Below are 8,189 nucleotides of genomic sequence, written 5' to 3' on the forward strand. Positions count from 1 at the left end.
AACCATTAAACTAATTGTACATCTGTAAGCGCTATCAACAACTGTAACAGGTGCAGCTGATAAAATGACTAAGGGGAGTGCTTCGGTGGCTAAAGTTTACCAGAGTCTTTCACATCCTAAATTAAAATTAAAAAAATATCAACGCATTTAATTAATTAATTTGGAGTGCTCGTTTCCGATTATTTGCGAGTACGTTGATTTATTTTCGAAATGGCCAATGAGAGAGAGGCTAAATTGTTTTCTGCAACGCCTCCTCTTACGATTTGTTTACTTTTAAAAGGTAGTGTCCACGGATTGCCCTAATGTACCGCTTCTATGAAGCACCTGTATTATTCACAGTATCAAGATTAATAGTAGCTTGATAAATATAGTATTTTATTCGAGAATCGGGAATGGTTTACACTCGAGGCGTGTTCTTCGCGTAGCATCCTCCGCGTAGCATCCTCTTAACGAAAAGCTCTCGTCAAGAGTACATAAGATTAATAGTAGGCTTTGTTTATCCTATGTAAATGCTATTAGCGCATTTACTGCGCTTAAAGTCTGTGCTCGAGCATTTATTTGCTACAACACGACATCCAAATACTGAGTGATTTATCATGCATTGCTAATCGGCCGTTTTATGCAAAGGGATATGCTAATCCTTAAAGGTACCTAGCAGTATTTTCCGCTGACGAAATATATTTAATTATTATTTAATTCCATGGAATTCTTATTATTAAACTCTAGAACTCAATTTTACGTTAAGCGCTCGCCGCAGTGTATCGATTTATCCTGAAATGCATTTCCATTTTTAATTTTTCAAAATATTATGACAAGTAAAGGGTGCAGCGCATTCCACTTCGTTTTGATATCATTCGATCGTGTTTATTATTTTATTAGCGCACTTACGGATAAAAGTTGAATGTGCAGAAGAGACAGCAGTGTAAATTCGAGCGCGGTAAAAAAACCTTTACTAATTAAAACAATTTCAAGAATGCCGAGCTGTTCTGAATTGCCAACGCGCGAAGTGTATAATTCAGAGAATCACTCGGAAATATTGCTAATCGGCAAGCTCCCGCTTCAATAAATCCTAGCTTATCCACACCTATACTATGTATTTTCAATTTCGCTCCACCGACGCCTGATATTTTATTCTCCAACATCAAAACGTCTATTTACCTTCATATTTTTACTACATCTGAAATTTTAAGTAGGAATATTTATTATTTAGTTCCCCTTCAAAACTTTATTCAACTATTTTAATAAATTAAGTCCTTATTTAGCTAAATTATCATCGTCGTACAGGGTGTCAAATTATCAGTGTAACAAACCTAGAATTACATATTTAGACCCACTAAAAACATTTGTTGTTCCAGTTTTTCTGTAATTTCTCTACCCATTTCGGGAATATTTGAAAAAGTGGAATTCCTACGTGATCTTTGTATACAAGTTGTTCAAATTAAACTTCTCTACGGACACCTATTGGGAGTTAAGAATTCAATTTTGTAATCGAATTGCCTCTAGTATAAGTGAAGACGAGGGAGACGAGATTTGTAAAAAGTTAATTCAAAATTAAATTTAGTATCGAACTAGGACACTTCTGTTTTAGATATCTCCAAATTTTCATGAAATTTCGAAACACTTTCAAAATATTAAAGATTCCAATAGATCATAATTCTGTTTTTTTTTTTTTACAGGAGGATTTCTATAAGAAACTATTCGGAGTCGGATCCTATGTCTGGAGCTAGGAGTATACTTTTGTTGTTGCTGATATCAACGAATCCACAAGAAAACGCATCCCATTAGTTCGTGTAAAGAAGTTACATTGTTTAATGTTTATTACTTTGTCCTTAATGAACATTTTCAAGATAATAAACTGATTATTTATTATTTATTTATTTTCCATCCGCGTGTCATAGTTCGTGAAAAAATCTTAAAAACCTCGCAACCCCTTAGAGGTAGAAAGAAACTGATTTCACCCCGTGATTCCCCAGGCTCTCTAGTGTCTGTGGGATTTTTTTCAGATTATTCTGAGCCCCAAAACATTTCTCTAAAAATCGATGGACTAGCCCATGAAAATTTTCAAAAAAAAATGAATTCGTCATTTAAAGGGCTTATTGTATGTATTTGAGGGTGCTGAACACGTAGGGATGGTTATTTTCCGTTCGCGTGCCGTAGTTCATGAAAAAATCTTAAAAATCTCGCAAACCCTTAGAGCTAGAAAGAAACTGATTTCACCCCGTGATTCCCCAGGCTCTCTAGTGTCTGTGGGATTTTTTTCAGATCCGCGTGCCATAGTTCATGAAAAAATTTAAAAATCTCAGAAACTCTTAGAGCTAGAAAGAAAAGAAAATGGAGCAAAAACCCAGTTTCGTTAGGCACTTTGGAAACAAATTTAAAAATAAACATGTATTTTAACTCGATTACAGAATTTAGTGGATGTGTTTTAAAATTTAAAGTGGATGTGTTTTAAAATTTAAATTTTTCTGAAAAGAGAGGTTTTTTTTCTGGTATGTTTTACCCTCTCGGTCCAGTTTGTTTGTAGTACAATAATTTTGTTCTCTTTAGAGATTCGTCTCTATTAACTTTTAATACATTATTATTAGACTGAAAGAGGATATATGTAGGGCAAATAAAATTCAGACACAAGATATGGTATTGAAATTTATTTACTAATAATCAGGATGGGTAATGTACATGTTTCTATCATTAAAATATAACAGCTTTTGTCACATTGTATCTAGTACAAATATAATTTAAATAAAATTTTTTTAAATATTTATTTATTTTATTAATAGATAACCATTTATACGTAGAGGAACTTTCAAAAATTGCCCCTCCACGTAAGGGAATAAATGATGTAATAATTTTGATTCATGTTGCACAACACATATTTTTGCATACCTATTCGAATATAACGCTATTTTTAGGATTACATATATAAATAGTGATAGTTTTTCTCTAGGAGTGATACAAATATATCCAAGAGAGCACTGACATACATATACAGGTTCGGAAAGTCCCCATGGTACATCGGCCGTTACGTGGAGCGATAAAGTAAGTCATAGAAATCCGTGCGATAGACAAGTATGGTTACATTGAATAATCTGAATAGTCACTCTCACTTCTAACCCGAAACGGGCGGTAACTATTCAGATTATGAAACGTCTTCACTATAGCCATCCTTGTCTATCGCACGGATTTCTTTACTTTACTTTGTCGCTCTCATGTAAAGGCAGATGGACCATGTGGATTTTCCGGCCCTGTATACATGAAAATAAAGTTTCCTACAGTACATATGTAAAAAGGGGATAAGGACATTTTCGTGTGATCGCATCATCATCTCTGCATCACTTTAGTAGCCTCTTGCACGGACTGAAGAAGAAGACTGTCTTAGCCCCCATTTGTGCTCTGCTGACTACGTTACTGACGCCATGTTATCCTTGTTTTGAAAACCTGCGTAAAGAAAATATAAGTCAATACCTTAATTACATATTTCTTGTGTTATTTGGATTTGTTAGCAATGATTTACAAACATACATTTTGTTGGCAACATGTTCGCAGTCACCCGGTATGTATAGCGCAGGAATTAAATTGTTAGTTTGTTAGTACAAAGAAATACGAGTATATTAATTACTTTGTAGTAGTAATATCATGTTGAAGACAGTAACGGAATAATTTAGCATTAATTGATTCTGCTATCCATAAAGAAAAAATGAATTAAAAGTTGATTTTTTTATTTGTTTACTTGTGGAGTGGAGTTTCTATAATAAAAAACATTAAATTGATTTTAAATGTGCGAACAACCACAGTTGTTGTTTGCTTCGGCAATTCACCGTAATCTTATATAAAAGGGCAATATGCAATGTTTTAACCTTTTGTGGTGTCTGTTGAGAAATAGTTTCGTCCCTTTTGGGTTAGTAAATATTGTGGTTAGAGACAGCCTGGGGGAAGAAACGAGAATCCAAATAGAATTTTCTCAAAGCGTCTATTTTTTATTGTTCCTTTCTTTGCAAATATAATAAATCGGCAATGAAGTATCTTATATTCGATTATTCTTTTCAGAAAAATAGAAAATCTATATTTATTACTGTCGAACAGTAAAATAAGGGAAAATATAAATTACTAAAACTACCCTCTCGTTGAATATAAAATTCTGATCTGCGAAAAATAAATAGACAAATAAATTCTACTTTTGTAATTGTGTAAAGTGAAAAGTGAAATTACATTAAAAAAAGAGGAAACAGTATTTCAGGAAATAGCAGTAGCTAGTCCACGATAATTATTGTTTACCCACATAATGCAGGGAACATGAAAAGCGGAAGAAAGTGCGGAAAATTAGAATAAAAAACTGTTCTTTAATTTCATAATTTTCCGGTGTAAAATGTAACGGCGGCTGTTTTAAGTTCCATGTAATTTTAAGATGATGTTGTACAACTTCTTTAAGGGGTACTTAGGAGGAAAAATACCATTGTTAACGAGCCCTATTTGCATAAAGAAACCACCGACAAATAAGATTTAAAATCTTCCCCCTGTTAATGTATTTATCGCTACACGGTTTAATGTTATATAAATTATTTTTAGTGTATAATTCTAAATGCCATTTCGGAAGCAAATCTGCCCACGGGGGAAATTAGTTCGTGTAATTGGCTATTGAAAAGCGGCGATTTTAATAAAACCGGATATTTCACTTCAAAACGTTCGTCACTAAACAAAATCTAAAAAGTCTCTAAATATATATTCGACTTGTTAAATTTAATACGAAAATCTGCAAAAATGAAAATTATATTAAAAATGTAATTTTGTACTTTTTCCATTTAACAAGTAAATTTGCATAAAAATGTATACGCAACTTAATCCATCCGAAACAGTTCAGAGTAAATCCCCATTTATACAGGGTGTAACTTAAGTGAGGGTCAGTTTCTTAGTTTGAATACAAATCTAAAACTCTGTTTTTAATCAAATAAACAATCGGGTTATAAGTTTTTTTTATTACTGTCATTGAGTGCAGTAGATTGGGAGCATTCAGGAAAGCTAAAACAGTTAAAAAGTAATCAAATTCTAAAGAAAATACGGTATGTTCCTACTCTTTTTTCTTATTATTGGATATATTAAATTAATTGAAATTAACAAAACAACAAAATAAATCGTGAACGGTTTAAATTTAAGCAGAATCCGATCCTGTTTCGAACGCTTACGAAGAGCAACGGTGGTTCGCCTCCGCTCCTTTAATAAAATGTGCCTTTTAATCCTTTCCTTTAAACTATGAGATTTGACAACAGTGCATATTGCAGTTCCCAATTGTGCATGCGCTGTAAACAGTAAATATGCTGAAAAATAAGGGGCACTATATTCAAACTCTTAATTTTACACAGTATATTGTCTATAAAGATTTACAAAGTTTGTGTGTGAACATAATTATTGTAAATTGGTATAATTTGGTATAAACGTAATGATTCATAATTTTTACCAGACTATACAGGGTGTCCCACCGGAAACTGCGTCGATCGATATCTAGGAAAGTACTACTCCGAAAAATTTGAAAATTTGGCAACATAGCAAGTCCCTGGGGCGAACACGACTAAAATATCTAGAACTCTCCAGCACTTCCGGCTAAACCGGAAGTCGACATCAACTTCGTTATTTTAAATGGAACACCCTATATATTATTGCATTTTCGGATTCTACGTGAAATTTGAGGGTCGCTTTATTAAATATTCCCTATACCTAGGAGTTATAGATTTTGAGATATTAATTTTTAAAGAAAAAATTTGACATTTGGTTGGCGGAGATGCTAGTAACTCTTTTCAGGAGAGTGATATTAAACGGATTTATGGTGCCTGTAAAGGACATAGGTAACACTGCATTATGGTATACCAACAAATTAAAACATTTAATAGTAGGTGTTTCATTTTTGCTGTTACATTTTGATAACTTCAAACAGCTATAACTTTGTTAGTTTAAATGGAACATCCTATATTTTTTTACTCTGTCGTATGCAGATTGAAACTTCTTTATAAGCTATATAATCATTGTTATGGTTGCGGTTACTACTTTTAGAGATATTTGCAATTTTCTATTATTTGGACAGTTTTTCTCGTATCAAACTGTCAAATTGGCCATTACCAGAAACACTCCAAAAACAATTGAAATAACATGACATTTGTCAAGTTAGTCGTCAAATTATTGTTGTATCTGAACAGTTTCTGCCGAAAATTTAAATAAAACATAACATAATAACAAGCAAATTAATTAACATAATAATAATCCTCATGCGTATAATTTAAACGATCCCCAGGCATTTTTATTTAAAAATTTTCAGCAAAAGTATTATAGAGATAATAATTTGACAACTAATTTGCAAATTTGCCATGTTGCCAAATTTGCAAATTTTTCGGACACCTGTATGTATCCGATTTTTTTGGTTTACATATTATTAATTAAAATATTTTATGCATTTTACTTTTTATTAATAGAGAAGTTTTATTTACTACATTTACAGGTTACATGTTACAAAAAACACAGCAACTCTTATTTTCGAATGTTTACTTTCCTTTTGAAAATTATTCTCTAAAGTTTTGAATTATTTCAGTTTAAATAAGAACGTTCTTTTTAAATTTAAATGTTATGTTATATGTATCTTTAACTGAATCGTTTCAATATTAAATTTACTGTTACTTTTTGAAACACCCTTGTATTATCTGCATAGAATTTTTCTTCACTTTTAAATTTATCAGCAACATCCATAGTATTATTTTTCTTTGTATTATTACAATAAAGGGCTTCGGCAGGATCATCGTGCTGTTGTAATTAAAAATCTTTGAAGGTTTTCAATTCGTCTGACTTGCCTGTTATTAAGGCGTTATTTAGCCTTAACACCTGAGCTATAAATGAGTTCAGTAATATTTTATCTGTCGAAGCTCCGTATCTCCCGACTTTTAGGAGATAATGAGCGAAGCGTCATCTTGTTTAGGAACTGGCAAAGTTACAAGTGTAACCTATATTAATTCTGCCTTGCCGCTATTAACCGGCAGATGAACGTAATAAAACAAAGATAACTATACGTTTCTCGTAATTGGTAACCGAGACAAGAGACTGTTCCCGTCAAATATTTATTAGACGAACCGAAGGCTCTTACAATTCACGACAAATCTTAGCTGGTTTATGGATTCTTCTCTAATAGCATTACACGACGGCATCTTGTAATACAAGGGAGAATATGTTATTACTTCCCCTTTGTTCCCTGCAATCCGAATCACCAGCAATTTAACCCACGTGGAATCTAATAAATCCAAAACGATTTAAAAATAATTCTTAAATTTTCACAAGTATAAAACGTTAATAATTTTATGCATCTATTAATAACAGTTTCGCATGTAATTCGTAATAACAAATAATTAGGGGAATACGGTAAGTAATATTTTAATTAAAAATCTAAAGCATTGTTTATTCTGATGAACTGCGTTCGAGTTCAGTTTAGATAAATAACTAATTTTTTCTTTTAATTTTAAATAACATCATGTAACGTAAAATGTCTTTTAAAAATACATGGCAGCAATTGGACACTTTAAACACATTAATTTTGTATCGGTTTATATTATTTCTATTCTGATATTATCCTGTATAGCAGTGGCGGCTCGTGACACTGTCAATAGGTGAGGCCCGTGGCTTTTTTACTAAGTGAGCAAAAAAAAAGCGGCGCAGGCAAAAATTATTTAATTTTCAAGGTCAAACGACTAAATGCATCTGGAAATTTTCAAATGCATGTACAATATAACAGAAAAACTGATGTTCACGAGCAGGATTTTCATTCAGATTTTATAAAAAATAATACGCAACTATTTGGATATTTTATTAATCCGTTCTCAAATAATAAATAGGAATAAATTTCCACGTCGTTTTTTATTATGGGGATCTTAGCCAATAGCTCTACTATAACCGTAAATTAATAAATTATATTATTATTACATTATTAATAATAATATCACTTTAAAAATTGTATTCACAATAAAATTAAGTAAAAAAAAACAAAGTGATATATTTACCTAATAATTAACAAAATTGCTTCTACTTGGTTTATGAATATCAAAAAATATAAAAACAAATTTTCATAAGGTAGCCAGCAAGCCAGCTAACTTATCTATTTACATATAAAACAACACCACCAGCTTTTCGTTTGCCTTCACTTTTAACAAAATATTTTAAAAACA

General features: G+C 31.8%; 1 long non-coding RNA gene across 1 annotated transcript in view; it reads right to left on the reverse strand.

Annotated features, from left to right (window-relative positions):
• Nucleotides 1-3,206: 3,206 nt before the first annotated feature.
• Nucleotides 3,207-8,189, reverse strand: part of LOC108906249 — a 72,737-nt gene continuing 67,754 nt past the window's right edge. The window contains exon 3 of the long non-coding RNA XR_001964289.2: nucleotides 3,207-3,435. This is a non-coding gene — a long non-coding RNA (uncharacterized LOC108906249). The remainder of the gene's footprint in view (nucleotides 3,436-8,189) is intronic.

Source organism: Anoplophora glabripennis, unplaced genomic scaffold, assembly GCF_000390285.2.
Source record: "Anoplophora glabripennis isolate ALB-LARVAE unplaced genomic scaffold, Agla_2.0 scaffold32, whole genome shotgun sequence".
NCBI lineage: Eukaryota > Metazoa > Arthropoda > Insecta > Coleoptera > Cerambycidae > Anoplophora > Anoplophora glabripennis.